We start from the raw sequence: 15,948 nt of genomic DNA on the forward strand, positions 1-15,948 counted from the left end.
AGGTGTCTGAGGTCAATACAGCACCTTATAATAATTATGAGTGCATAGAGGAGTGAAGTAGGTCTAAATCACACCCTGAGAGGCTACATCCCTGGCTGCTTCAGAGCACCTGCCCGGAAACCCCTGTTGAGGTCTTGCAGCTCGTCCATTCTTTGCAAACTCCTTCTCTCAAAAAAGTGAGTGAACGCAGCCATTTCTCACGCCGTGTGCCCAGGAGATAGTGTGGTATTATCAGTACCTCAGATAAAAATTCAGTAACTAGACTCAATCCTGAAATAAATTGCTATGGAGTAAAATAAACTGTCCTGGAAATAAAAAGCAGAAGTCAGTTCTTTAAAAGTGAAGGTTCCTGCCATGGGGCTGTATGGTTATGCCTATCTCTACCCTCTCCATCCTACTGAATTACTACATTATATTTTGTGCCATGACTTAGGTTTATAGGCTCAGAGTAGCCTGTTGGTGGCTGATTAGTTTTAGTGTTTGGGAGGAAGAGAACAGAATTCAAACCCTTCTCATACAGGGGGAAATTGAGTCTGGAATTTCTGTTTCTTGAATAAGCATGTGAAATTCTATGCTCTTTTATTAATGGAGTTCTAAGTGTCTTCATCATAATTTTTTTAAACTATTTTGAAATGTGCTTGATGGCAAGAGGAACTAATCCTGTTAGTATACAGTAGCAACAATCTGAGTATGTTTTATTGGATTAAGTTATCAGAGATACGGGCACAGAAATGATGAGTGTTAATTAGGTTTTAGGTATGGCTGAACACTGAGCGGCTTTCAGTATTGTGGTACTTTTTTGCATGTGTGCAGAGGTAAAACTTCCAAGAGTCGAAGGAACCTCACCTCCAAAATCAGCTGAGGAGGTCATTTTAGCACTGCAATGTTGGAGGCAGTACCTAAAGCTTGCTTAGCTGTTTTTTGGACCATACCCAAAGAGATTTCTCCAAACTTTTTTTCTCCTCTGTGGACAAAAAAGACTTTCTATGATCTGCTTAAATTAACTTGCAGTGTGCAGATGCCCTGTACTTGTAAATATCAGGCGGAATTTGTCTTTCTTTGGGTACTCAGTGTTTTGAAAAAAAATTAGTTGGAAATAAATGTTTCCTACAGCTGTTTGTAAAATGTTTCAATTGCAGATGGATTATTTTAAGATTTACGCTATAATCTCTTCTCTGAGCAGGAAGTCTGGAGAAGTCATGATTTTCTGCAAGGTTTATTTATAGAGAGGTAGGAAAACACACAGATATTCGCTAAGTGCTTCCTTATTTCACAGTAATGGCAAGCTTGCCATTCCCATAATTTATCTTTGGGGAAACCAAAGTACCAGTGTACTGTACTAAATGAGTTTATTCCGGCTGGCTTTATTCCGGCTATAAGTTGGGCTTCACTGGTTTAGGTCGGTCCTTATCTGTAGAAGAAAACATTGAAGGAGGACGTGGGCTTAGCGATAGCAAAACAAAAAGGTGAAGTCAGGGCAGGCAAAAAACAGAAGGGAATAGGAAACTGTTGGCTTGTTTTTGCTGAAGAATTTTGAAAGCTGACTGTATTTGCTTCATGTCCCCTTCAAAAGGTGCTTAACTCAAGAACTGGCTTCCTGGTTGGCTCACCTCCCTCTGTTCATGCGTTTCAATTTGCACAGTTCATCTGCCGCCAAACCAATCCTTCCTTGTAGTTGCAGTATCATTTTACATGTGGCTACTCTTCCAAGCTAGGTTATGTGCAGGAGAGTTAAATGAGCAGTGAAGATGCAAAATAAAGAAATTTGTCTATAATTGTGAACCAGTGACCAGGTTGTCGGTCCTGCAGTTTGGCCTACTACCTATTTTAAAGAGGTATCTGGGCCTCTTGGACATGCTTATCGCATCTAGCTTGAGCCAGTCCAGCAGCCATGAGCTGTAATGACATCTCTCTGTCAGAGCATGGTCTTTTCTCAATTCATGCGCTTCAAAACCCAGCTACTTCAGAGCACTTGCAAGTAAGTAATTGATTTGCATTATCTCTGTAAATCTGGTTTGAAAATTCAATTAAACTGCTAAAGCGTTTCTGACACCTTCTAGAGCTCATCAGACTTTGATGGTGGTGTTACTAGGGTGTCTATCAAACAAAGTTTTTGATGGCATTAGTCTCTGTCTTTTAAAATTCACCCTATTCTATAATAAAACCAAGACTCCTGAATGGGCTTTTAGGTAGCATCTGAAAACTGTCAAACTTCCTAAGTGATTCTGAGTACAGAAAATGTAGTACTATCCATAGATGGCATTAGTTCTATTCTGTTCTGACACCAGGCAATAGCTGGTGTTTTATTGAAGTACAGGGGGGAAAATGATTGTTACTCTCATTCACGCCTATCTGCTCATACTTTGCTCTAAAAGGAAGATCCTTTGGTGAACAAAAATCTCTTCTGCCTGGCATCAGCGAGTGAGGTTTTAGTATAAAGAAATGAGTGTAAATGACACTAACATATTCTACAAGGGCCCCAGATTTGCTTTGCAGGTCTGTAGCAGATAACCCTTTGCAAAACCTTGAAATATTCATGTTTTTCATATTAAAATAACTTAGAACTATCTATTTACGTTTAAGCAGAGCTCTTTGTTTCCTTTACTGTTCACTTAACTACGCATCTTCAGAGTAAAAATAAAATGAGAATTGAAATGGTAGGACAGAACAACGGTTTCAGGCATGCTGCCATTGTAAATCATACATCTAAGTAAGACTGTTTCTATGGTTGAGTGCAACTGTTGTGCACTGCCACATTGGTGGGAAAAGCATTCTTAAAATACACATATACTCCATTCTATTATCACAACAATTTCAGGTTGGTAATTGGTTGTCATGACTGGCATAATTTTAAGCTGCTGCATAAAATAAATTTTTTTAGCATTTATTAAAGATGTGTTAAAAACTCAGTAAGCTTTCTAAGCAGGAAAAATATTTTGAAACAGTATCTCAGGTTGAATCCAATGCCCTTGGTTGGAGAGAGAGGAAAAGAGATCTCTCAAGCTGTCATTAAAATATGAGCTTGTCTGTTTTTATGATGAATGAACAGCAAAGCCTGGAAGGAACAGCAGAATAACTGAAGGGAACCTCGAGGGTATTAAGACACTGAAGATACAGCATGAGCCTTTCTTAGACTCTGGCTTTACTTCCCTGTTTCAGAAGAGCATTCAACATAGTTGCACTTTTTTTCTAATAGCAGCTTGAGGAAATGGAAGTTGTTTTTTTTTCACCAGCTCTGGATCAAGGCTGCTAATCGACCTGAGACCTACTATGTATGCAGAAGTTATACATACAGAAATGAATTTGGCCCAAGTGGAAGGAAAGCCTTGTGCTAAGTTCATGGGTTCCTTGGTCTGTCTCTGCAATGCTCAAAGACCTGCACATCTTGCTACTAGCTGCGTCTGTGGTCTTGCTCGAATCTGTGCTTGTCTTAAAGATTATCACAAAAAACAGGCATAAGGATAAAAACAGGAAAAGCAAGGAAATACAGATATAAGATATTGGAATATAGTATGTAGGTTAGAAACAATGGGGGAAAGTAACAGGGAAAAGCAATGTGCCACATATCTCTACAGTTATTAGCTGTCCTGAGGATGGTGTCTATTCATGCACAGCAAACTCTATGACTTGCAACTGCCTGCGATGTAGAGGTGCTCTTAGTACCTGCAAATCAAGTGTGCACTAGTGTTTTCTGTAATTTAGCTGTAGGGTTTCTGGAGACTGGTTGTATGGTGAAACCGGCCACCTATGGCCATGTCTCAAGACAGACCAGTTAAACCTCTGAAAAACAATTTCTTAAAGTCCAGACAAATGCACAATGCCATCTCTCTGCTCCCAGGCTAACTATACTCATTTTACACTGTAGTGTTTCAACAGCCATTTTAGATGTGTGAACAGAACTAAAGTGACCTCCTATCTACTTTAATAAGACCTTTTTTTTTTTTTAAAACACCCTCACGGAGCCTTAATCTCAGCAGGAAGGAGGAGTTTGTCTTTAGTGACTCTAACAGGCTCCCAGTTTTAATCACTTATATGATATCACCTATTACACACATCACTGCAGGGTTGCAAAATGGTTCCACTGCAGCTAAAACTTCTGCATTTCTGAAAATGGAATTCTACTTATCTGGAAAAAGACAGAGAAGGGAAGCATGTAATTTAAACAAAAAGTCAGCTGCTTAGGTAGATGGTGTGTTAAAAATAGCTTCAGCAAAAACAGGTTAGTGTATAAGGATATAGGAATATAGTGTATAGGTTAGAAACGAAAGGGGAAGATAGCAGGGAAATGCAACGTCTGTCGCGTGTCTCTACAGTTTATTAGCTGGTTATTCTTACTGTATATTTGGAGTGTCCTCATGAAGAGGCTGTGCTTCTGGGAGAGCTCATGTTCGAGTAACCGATACAGTATTAAGGCCATTAAGGTATTTTTAGGAAGTATATGTGAAGGGAAGGGAAGAGGGAGCCTTCCCCTTTAAATGATGATTTCTTAAACAAAATACCAAAATAATAGGGAGAGCTGATTGAATTTAGCCAACTGTTATGTCACCATAGCAACCATACATGTTGGCTGCACATTGGAAGTGCCTATTTTTTTTCTAGAATTAAAATACTGTTTATTTTTTTTATTAAAAAAAAATCCAATAGGATCTTGCATTTGAAAAAAAGAGTTAGTTTTGTTTTATTTTACATATTGTGATGGGGAGAAAAAATGGGGATACTTTGTGCACTGCATTGGCTTAATTTCCTATATGGCCATATGTTATCTTCAGCAGGAGAGTAGGGAAAGCAGAACAATTGCACAGTGCCTAATCAGAAAAAAAAATGACATCTTTTTTTTTTTTTCCTTTTACTTTCACATCAAGCAGCCATGGATCTGAAACGATGATCACTTAAGCTGGACTCTTTCCGTTGACTTCAGCATCTTGTCTTTTCTTTAACAAGGTCAAAAAGCTACAGCTAGGCAATTCTTTTTATGGTTTGTTAAATAAATGGAATAACTTTTTTTGAAATTTAAAATGCGCCTCCTACTGAAGTTAGTTGAAGAGGCGTCAAGAAAGAAAAAGACCTAACAGACTAATCAAGCCACTCTTGTGTAACTTGGGGGTTTCAGCTGAGGAAACTGCCCAAAAATTTGTGTGATAAACTGTTGGCCTGGATCACTATGATAGAGTTTCACATGCCTGTTCCTTGGCTACTCTTGTACAACACACACCCTATTCGCATTGACGGCAGCAATTTGTGGCTTCTTTTAGTGTTTTGAAAGAAGTTAGTTTGATCAAGACTAGGAAAAATGATTTTAATACAGAACAAACCACCCTCTTGTCACCCCTATCAATCAGCTGCATTTGTCTTCTAGAGAGCAGACCCTAAGCAGTTATTTTTGGAAAGACAGGAATTCTTTATAGTTATGAGGTATATTTGCTGCACTGTATAGCGCAGGGGTAGCTGTGTACTGTACTCAGAGGACGAGCGCTCCTTTTCATTTCTGAGCAGGCTGGTAGTAGGCTTTGTGAGCAGAATTTTCAAAGAGCAAAGAGAGAGAATAATGTTGTAGCGAAATCAGGGAAAAGGCTGTTCAGAAAAAGGGAGTCCAGCTCACCAGGGAACTCCCCTGGGACCCCCCACAACACGCAAGGCAGAGTGGTTTCGGGGGCCGTGAGGAGAGGGCCTCTCAGGGCTGCTGCGATGCAAAACCTCTGCCGACCAGCCTTCCCTCCCAGCGACGTCGAGCCAGTGCTCTCCTCCTGCAACGAGTCTGGCGGACTGGCGGCACGGTGGGATGCCTGCCGCGTGCTGCACGGCGCAGGTGATGCTGCCTGGCCTCAGGCAGGGCATCGCCCAAATCTGCCCGTCAGGCAGCTGCTGGTCTTCTCCTGGGATTGCAGGTGCCTTCTCTTTTTGGGAACGGGACCATGATAGAGACAGCTATCCAGGCATTTCTAAAAGCATTGCATTTTTCCTTCATTAATAAAACAACCATATTCCTAATAGGCTTCAGCAGTGGGCCACAGAGGACAGGTAATCCCTGAAGTTTTGTATCGCCTTTCAGAACGCACCTTCTGTCCCCGAGTGATGGGTTAGCTGCTAAACAGCTCTGTCAGTGCTACCTAGCAGCCAATCGGGGATACCACCTTCCCACAATTAATTCATTGTTGCAGTGAGGTTGACCTGGCTAATTAAGATGAAAGAGCACTCAAGGCATCAAATGTATATTAGCTGTCTCTCTATTGTTTTTAATTTACTGATGGCAAAATCACTGAAAATGCAGATCTTGGCCAGACACTTGAGAGAGCACAATTATTCTAGAGTCATGAGTTACATCAGGGCTGGCTTTTGCCAAACCCTGCTGTAGCCATAACCGAGTGGAAGATGAACTATATTATCTCCTCTTCAGTAGCATTTTTGTTTCCCTGAAGGTGTTATGTCAAGTGTTACTAATAACCAAATTCTCTAACATCTTATAAAAGCCTAATATGTCTTTAGATTCTGTTCCCTCTCTATGTTTTCTACACAGGAGGCTACAGGATAGTGTAGGGGAGGGGAAAATACATAAATTTCGCCCCTAATTTACATACATATACATACACACACACACACATACATATAGATAATATATTAATATGTAAACATATTTGTAACTTTAACCTTTCATTTTTCCTGGAATAGTTTGACAGACGTTTGCATTTAAGTTTGAGTACTCTTATGACTACCCAATGTACCAGTGATGATGATCCCAGTTGATTTGCATTCTTGGAGCTTTCCACAAGGAGAAATACTGCTTCCGCTCCTCCATTCTACACATGCGCACACCCCTAACTACACAGTACTGGTCAGTAGGATGTTTCTCTAGTGCAAAACGTGATATTTGGAAGAGGATTTTGTGCTAATTGTTTTACTGATGTCATCTGTTAGTCACTGATGGTAGCATCCTGACATCTGTGAAACAAGGTGAGAGACATACCCCACAAGCAAATCCTCACGTGCAATTTCTCACTGTCATCCGTTTCTGCGGATTTTGCTGTGAATTTCTGGCAATTTGTATTTTCACTTACAAAACAAAAACCAGAAGGTATTATCATTTGATAAATGCATTGCACAAAATGTGCAAATCAACAGAAAATTCTAGCAAGTAGAGTGAAGTTGCTAAATGGGAAGAGTTGGCTGTTTTGCAGGAGAAGATGAGGAGGAGGGTTGCTTTGGATTGCAGCCTTTCCATTACATTCCTAAAGTCTTCTCAGTGGTTTCCAAATTGCTGAATGGAAAGTGATCAATGCAGTAAACTGCTGCTTATCCATCCCTAATACTCAAGTGGATCAATAGTTTCCCATTTGCTGTTTGTTTTTGCATTGTACCAGACTCATGAAGCCAGCCTATAAAGAACTTAGTAAATAGAGCAAATTCTGGTGAGAAAAAATAACATAATGCATAAGGTATTACTCTATCACATAGCAGTTGCCACTTGATACTTGCCTCTGCCAGAAAAAAACCGGAAAACTTTGAAGTCTCTCTGAACTTTCCAGCTGTCCCTCAGGCATCTATTTTTTTCTATAAGTGAGTTCAATAATATCTTAGATCATACTAACATATTACAGAGTACTACCATATGAACAGTGAATTTTGCAGTGTATCTTAATAGTAACCCAGTGAGTCTTGTCTTGAATTTCCAAGAGACTTGAGTTATGTTGCTAAGAAATAGTTATTTTTAAGTAGCACGGCTGATACTTTTTTGAAGTGACTTTTTCTAACCAACTGGGCAAATCTCCTCCTTTCAAAAACAACATTTTCATCTTATGCATAAATGAAACTGGCCTAGAAGGCTTCAAAAATATTTTTCGTCAGTAAAATCATTTTTGTATGCCCACACAATTGATTTGATGACTTTTCCTATTCAAGGGGGATATTTTAAGCTAGTATCTGTTTACTTGCTTGATGTTTGGGTTGAGTTTTTTCTTTTCTTTTCTAAGATCCATCATGCAGAATGGTAAAGAGGATGCCCAGAAGGCAGGCTTTTGTTTCTTTTTTTTCCTCCTTCTTATTTTGGCTGGACTAATCGCTGTATGTATAAAGCCAATTTGCTTGTTTGCAGCCAGGCCTTGAACAATGGAGTTGTCTCGAAACAGTATTTCCTTTTAAAATATGACGGCTTTTGCAGTAGCAACAGAAAGGCCCATCCCCATGAGTAAACAATGTTTAGCTCTTTAACACGACAATAGTGGCCATAGCAATCTGTAATCAGCATGTTCTAGCCCCAGACTTGGATTTTGAAACCGGGATGTTGAACAGACGTCCCCTTGAGATGCAGGTGCATCCTGCCTGGACGAGAGACGAATTTGGGAGCCGCAGCGTGGCGCTGGTCTCGCGGGGAAGCACCTGTGGGAAAGGCCTGGCCTCCTAGTTAGAGCTGCTTCCTCTGCAAAAACCTTTTCTTTTGCTATGGCCACTCATTCGCTTGCGAGGAGCAAAATCCAGCGAGTTGCTGTAAGCTCTCTGCGGTAGGTGGCCACAGCTAGAAACAATTGCAGCGAAAACCGCTGGAGACTTTTAAGTTTTGCTCCCTCGGTTCCTGTGACTACAGCAATTAGACGCAAGAAGGTTTTAAAAATCCAGTTGCAGCGCAGCACATTGGCATCACTTGGAAAACACTCCCGGACAGAGAGACGTGAGCAGCCGTGGCAACAGCCCTGGGGAAAGGCAGCTCCCAGGGCGGCGCGAACAGGGTCCTGTCCCACGCTCGGGAGCCGTGGCCAGAGCCGTGCTTAAAATAACCTCAGGAGCCGGCCCAAGCGAGGCGTGCACCCTGCACAGCCCCTCAGGCAATACCGACGGTACTTAAAAAATAATTACGTGGGATCGCATCTTCTAGTTTTCCGGGAATTAGAGAGGGAGATGAGAACCACTTCTGGGAGGCGACCAGGGGAAAACACAGCATTTCTGACCTCTTCTAGCACAGTTCCTGAGAAAAAATTAATGTCAAAGTTTTTTTTCTATATGTTTTATGCTTTTTCCACCCACTCTCCCTTGGTTAGAGGTGCTTAAAAACTCTTGGAATGGAAATATGTATGAAAAATATTTAATCACAGTGACAGCCCTATGTGGAGTGTTGTGCTCAGTGAAAAGTCTGTATAATCTGCAGATCTGCAATCGGTTGGAGGCATTGCATGGCCTGTTATCTCCAACCAACCAAAGATGCTTTATAACCCTAAAAATAACTTTGACAGCCTTCCCACCATGGTGTAGCCTTAGCCACTTACGCAGCCCCTCAGAGTAGTGAGAGAAATTTTGCAGTGTCTGAATGCTACGATCTGGTAGGTGTTGGTTTTAATGGCAGTCAGTGTGCAGCTGTTTTCACAATTGTTTAAAAATCATATTCGAAGCACTGAAAAAAATTAGAGCAAGAACCAGTGTGATCCAATTTGGAATGCATAGCAACACTGGTGTACTAATTATAATTTTGCCACAAGCAATTGTCACAGTCATAAAACTGCCAGTCTGTTTGGTGGTGGGCAGCTTTCTATTTCACAGACATCTGGCAGAATCAGCAACGGATGATTAGCTTGCCAGACTGCCGACTGCGTGCAAGAACAAAAAATTTCAGTGTTGAGGTAGGCTAGAGAAACCAGTCCATTCTGCGACAGAGATGGTGGGCTTAAGCACTGTAAAACGGAATATCATTTGGCACTGAACAAACAAATATGTGAACATATTATGTGGGTTCTTACAAAGCTGACTGTTGCTCTCAAATAATTGTATACCCTTTAAAATGCAAATAGTCCTGATGGTTTTTTATGCCTAAAAAATACCTCATATGCTTTTGTAACAGGGAGATAAGTTACCATTGCTATGCGTTTCACGTGTCAGAAAGCATACAGGTGAACTGTGTTAGGACACGACAGAGGGTCAGGATATGTCTTGGAGATGCTCCCCCCTGCATCCGTTTGTCAAGCGATGGAGACGTGCCCTTTAATAGTTATATACTTACCTGAAGTCAGCTGGACATCTTCCAATGATACAGGTTGGCACTGAGAAAATGCCGTTTTGAAATAGGCACACGGTGAGAGTGGTGTTGTTTCACTGCAGAGCTTTCTCACCCTGTTTCAGTGTTTCATTTAAACAACACGGCACACTTCACTTCAGCTTTGTATGATAACGTGTAAAAAGGAAAAATATTTTGAGCCTCTCAAAGGCTTTCAGAATATTAAATTCCACAAAGAAAGATCAATTTCTATTTTTTTTCCCTGAAATGGAACAGAATTCTGCTTCTAAATCTCTGCATCTGCCAGCCGGACATTACCGTCAGGTGCCGTATGGGCAAGGTCCTCCGTTTCCCGCTCCCGGCTGCGGTCGGAAGAGCCGCGGGAAGCTGCTGTGTGCTCCTCCGGCTGCGAGCTCCCCGGAGAGCAGCGCTGGTAATCTAATCACCGCCGAAGCAAACAGAAAGGTTCGGCCTCTCGGAGCTGGAACCAGACCCGAAATAGTCCCCAACTCTTCTTTTCCCTAGGTACGTGAGGTTGTTTTCCATGTCATGTTAAATTAAGTATTGCAACATTTGTAATATTTTACACGAAGAATTTAAATTACCTAACTGATTTTACTAGACAGAAGCGCTCTGGGGCAAGGACCATTTTGTTTTACTGCATTTGAACACCTTCTCTTAATGCAGGTCTTGATATTTTAATTCTGTTGCTTATTATATGAACATCATTTATTGAAATAAATCCTTTACACCCAGTTCAAATGCTAAGTGATGAACGCTAATTAACGCTTTGTATAAAATGGGCCAAACCTTTGCTTACCCTCACAGCAAAATGGGACCGTGTTCAATTTACCTGCCTGAACATTGATCCTAGAAAAGGAGGCATCCCTGGAGATATTTTGACGCTGCATTATCCACAGTCCAATGCTTAGTTGAGGGAAGCATAAGGAGCGATTAACTAAATGGGAAAATTATTATAGGGCAGGCTGGAGATGTTTTCTTTGTAGAAAGAAAATGAACACAATAGCACACGTTTGTAATGTCTTTTTCACCCCATTATACTCAGTCGCACTTTTAAAGTAGGTGCACTAGGAATTGTTAAAGGATTGCATAGCTAGAAGCTTGTTCGCGTTGGTTATTTGCGCTGGGTATCAGAGCCGCGCGGGGCTGTGGCTGTAGGGGCCCAGCAGAGCTCTGCTTCAAATCCCCCACACCTTACCTCAGTTTTCCTCAAAGCTACTCCCTAGTACCTAGAGGAAACTAAAACTTTCTGTTATCTGCTTTTTAATACGCAGTGGTACCCTACAAAGGAAATAGGGAATTTTCACTCACATGCCAAGGCACAAATAACTCTTGAAAATATTCTGAAACTATGTGCTAAGAAAGAAAGACAGGCTTTTACAGCAAGGCTATTGATGAGTGACAGTAGGAGAAGGACTTTAGTCTGTTCATATTTGGCATGGAAATGTGATTTTCTAAATTTCCAGGAATTTCAATGATTCTTATCTGCTTTCATCTGCTAGTGTACACAATTCCAGTGCATAAAACTGTAGCTTTTGATAACACAACACACTAAAAAATTTCCAAAATTATTTCTTGCATGAAAAAGAAAATACCTTTGAAAAATCAAGTTTAGATTTTTTTCCCTTTAATAAAAAGCGCAGTCATGAACTATGGGAGATAAGTCTCAACAATATTTGCAAGGGTTACTTATTTACATGGTTAAAAATGTGTACCTTACACAAACAGCAACGGGATTCAAATACTGGTTTAAAAGCAATTGTCACACAAAGATAATTGCTCCAAATAAAAACAGTTGTATTTCTTCTACAGTTTTAGAAATTAAATTAGCTTAATCTCTTTTATGTTTCTATGATTTAACATCCCGTAGGTAACCCAGATAATAGCGTTAAAGCTGTGAACGTTGTAAAGAACATTGCAAACACCAAAAGAAATGCTGACGCACTCTACCATCTCTTCTTCCCTTCCACTATACGATCTCTTTTTGTTCATTTCTGGATGAAATGTAAAGAGGGAATGAGGCTTTCTGTGTTGGCATTGTGAATTGCAGCACAGCTACAAAAAACTCTTGGCCTTTAATTGACTGCTATGAGTACCAAACGGAAGCAGGGTTTGCTTTGAGCTAGGAATAGATGGTAAGAGCAGCAAGTAATGACAGAGGACACAGATATTCTGCTAAAAGCAGCATTCATCTCACCCATGTGCCCCGTTAACTGTCAACAAATTATTTGGCATGGAAAACACTGAATACTCTTTCTGCATCATTTTCTCACTGCAAAAGAGAAAAGATTTAAAATCAACCTGCTCTGGGGGGAAGGGAAGGGCGATCTTTGCAGGGCAGTTTCCATGCGCAGTGTCAACAAGGGGGAAAGGGAAGCTTCTCAGAAAGAGAAATGTGTTGGTGAAGCAGCGCTGAGGCAGCTGGATGGGTGCGTTCAGAGTGACTGGAGTCTCTTTGATAGAGACACCTCTTTTTCCTCCAGCCCGGCTCCTCTTTGATATATGTTGGGCCCCAGTAAATTCTTTTCTGTGGCGGGGGATTAGTGGCAAGGTCTTTCCTCCGACTGTGAAGAGTGACCTAAAGTTTATGATCCCACTGAAGTAGCGCACTGAAAAAGGAAGCAGGGTTTGTAAAGAGAGGCGATACCTTTGTTAGACTCACTGATAGAGCTGGGAGAGAAAATGTAAAAGTTTCAGCTCAGAGTAATTTCATCATATGCTTAAGGAAAGGAGGTTGAAAACTTGCCTTGGTTTCCCAGATACGTCACCTGCTCTTCTCTGAAAACCTCGGTTCCCTTTTATCCATAGGCCATCATGCTAAAGCTTTAGTACTACATATTAAAAAGAGCACTTTCACAGAGTTAAAAAATATCTTAAGTTACGTTCACTTTGGAATTTCAGCTAATATTACCTCTCATATGTAAAATGTGGTGTGGCATGGCATGCATACTACAGTTCAGCTGGAAGAGAAACGTTACCTTGGAGCGTTACTTAACTAATTCGAGATGAATGTGCGCTGCCCTTTGTAACTCAAATATCATCTTTCCCACTTCTGTGTGTTTCATTTTGTGGAGCAAGTTTTAAAAGGAACGTGGCTGTTGCAGAGATCAAAACAAGCTAAGCAGAATGTCAATAGTGCATTAGGTCCTTAGCATGCTCCTGGAACTGTTCTTTTATCATATGATGTGATATTTTTAACTAGTTGTGTCTTCCAGCATGCCTTTTAATCACATGTGTGAGAAGAATATATTATTGTATACTTGCCTTAGATAAGTTAATAACATTAATCACTAAAATGCTGTGCTAAATCACTTTTAAAAGACTATTTCAAACTAAGATTGTCCCCACAGGTTCTCTACCAAGAGTGAAGAGAGAGTTCAGTTAAAACAAGATCCGAAATACTCAATCGTTATACGAGTTCAGGTACTGTCTTTGGAGAAAAAAAGATCATAATGTGCATTTGCCCTTCAGCAACAGGGAGAAAGAGAATTCACTTTTATTTTGAAAATACTATTGAAGGAGGCAAACGATACCATCTCTTAGATGTGGAGTCTTCAGTTTTGGCATATGCATTAGCAAAGGTGAAAACACTAGCGTGGTTTGTTTTATATAACTGGAGAGTGAAGCACTAAAATATATGTTAGCTGCTATCATGGTGAAATTATTGATGTTAACTGAAAGGAGAAAAGATCACAGGAATTTCCAAAGAGGCAAGTGACTGAGAAAGTTAGGCAGACTGATGTCAAGAAAGTATATTTGGTACTACTCGGACACTCCCCAAGAGGTCTGATTGTAACTAATCAGGAAAAATGACTAGACACTGTCAGAAGAAAATTGAAGATACTGCAATGCACAAAACCTGTTAATAAGAGTGTTGAAGCTATTATATAAAAATATATAAGCCTTTCTTATTTGAAATGAATTTCTATAACTGGATTTCTATAACCTTTATAAAGGATGCCACCACTGGGCAATCTTGACTTTGACTTTATGACTTCCTGAGAAAATGAGTAGCTTGTCTGTGAAACTTGGAGCCATGAGGTGCTGGGACAAAGAATGTAGCTGGATTCAGTCGAGAAGCAAAAGTCTAAAATGTGCCCTTTGTAGACAAGCATCACAACAACTTAAGTAACTCAGTTAATTCATACTTCACCTAGAAGTTTTAAGTAAGTTTCAGAAAAAGATTGTGGCAATAATGACAGGTTTGGGAAGTTTATACTCTTTCTCCCAATAGCAACGAATTGTATGTGTGCACCAAATAATTTTAGATGGAGGGACACTGTACAAAAAAGCTCTGGTCCCGTGTTACTAGGCCATTAAGAGCAATAGAGTGGCTCTTTGAGGTTCCAAGTGTCTTGCTTCAATTCTGCTACCTGTTTCTGCTGTCTTTGTGAAGGTTACTGCCGCACTGGCTGTATGGATTGAGCTTTTTGCGTCCATGCAGGCCTATCTTGTAGCCGAGACACTTTTCGTGACTCTGCATTTTCTAGTTTTCATTGGTTTGAGAATAGCTGAATGGAGACACCCGAGAGTAATCTTAACTTTGGTTTAATAAAATGTGGGGGAAATGTGCAACTGTGGACTTCAGTGCCATGAGGTACGACAACAGAGAGTGTAGTTGACTTCAGTCAAGAAATAAGTAAAAGTTAGAGCTACAGTGAGGCCTGCGGAAGAGTTCTCGGCACAGGGCAAGATGTCTGCATAGTACTACAAATAAATTTTCTTTAAAGTGTAGGTGCTCCAGTTAGCTGTAAAAAAATTAAATTAGTTGTGTTCATACTTAGCATAGCATATTCAGCTGCATAAGCATAACTCTTCCTTGGAAATAGGTTATTATGTTGTCCCATTTCAGAATACATGTGTCACAGATGTAAAAGGACATGACAAATGATTTGTCTAGTAGTAGGTATTTTTTCATTATGAAGAGGAAACTCCTAACCCTGGAAGGGTCTATTTTCAGTAAAATATTCCTGAAACTACTGGAGCTGATCGAAATAATCCATGAGTAATGGGTCCTTGCCCTGCTGTGGGCATGATAATTTTTGCTATTGGTAGTGAGACTAGTTTCTTGATATGTCCTTTTTTTCTTGAGAATGTGATTAAAAAGAATGCTATGACTTTATTGTTGGCAAATATCTTAATCAGTCATTCTTTTGATATATTTTATCATCAAAAGCTAGAAAAATCCAAGACTACTAGGGAACCTTAAGGTTTGTAACTCAATGATTTTTCTGCGTCGTTCTTTCTTAATCCTAGCAGAAATAAACATTTTTGTAAGTTATGCAGTTTTTGCTTTCTTCTTTATTTTTGTAATCCCTTCACATGAAGGAAATTTGCATTCAGGAGAATATAATTGATGCTAATAAAGTTTTATAGCTGAAACTTAGCTATATATAAGGTGAAGAACATATTTTAGTGCTCTGTATTACCAAAACAACAATTTAATTCCATCTCGTTTTGAAACTTGAAGCCTGCAATAGTTTCAATGTAAATTGTATGTCAGTCTTTAATTCTTAGCCGTGCAATGGATATTTCCTTCTCTATCCTGATTCTCATGGCTAATTCCCTCTCTTTACTGGAAAAGGCATGTGGAAGATGTTAGGTAGATTGCTGGTATCCTTGTGGACTCAGCTGTTTTTAATTGGCCTGCAAATGTGGGGAGCAAAAGCTTTGTAGTGCCACTTAATGGAAAAGGGTAAACTTTTGATCCTGTGCAAGTTATTAACAAAAGTGAGCTTTTTCTTATCTATAAATAAAATCAGAGCATTCTTGTTTGTTGGTTTGTTTTTTTTTAAAATGTGATCAATTTGTGAACATGTTTTAATACCATGGAGTGCTTGCCACTGACTCTCACGCCATCTTCAGCTATTCACTTGTTCATAAAATGGGAGTTTTGGATGTCTAAAATATTTAGTGTGGGAGAGAAGCATAAACTTACGATCACTCTCTGAGTT

Source organism: Struthio camelus, chromosome 2 (assembly GCF_040807025.1).
Source record: "Struthio camelus isolate bStrCam1 chromosome 2, bStrCam1.hap1, whole genome shotgun sequence".
Taxonomy (NCBI): domain Eukaryota; kingdom Metazoa; phylum Chordata; class Aves; order Struthioniformes; family Struthionidae; genus Struthio; species Struthio camelus.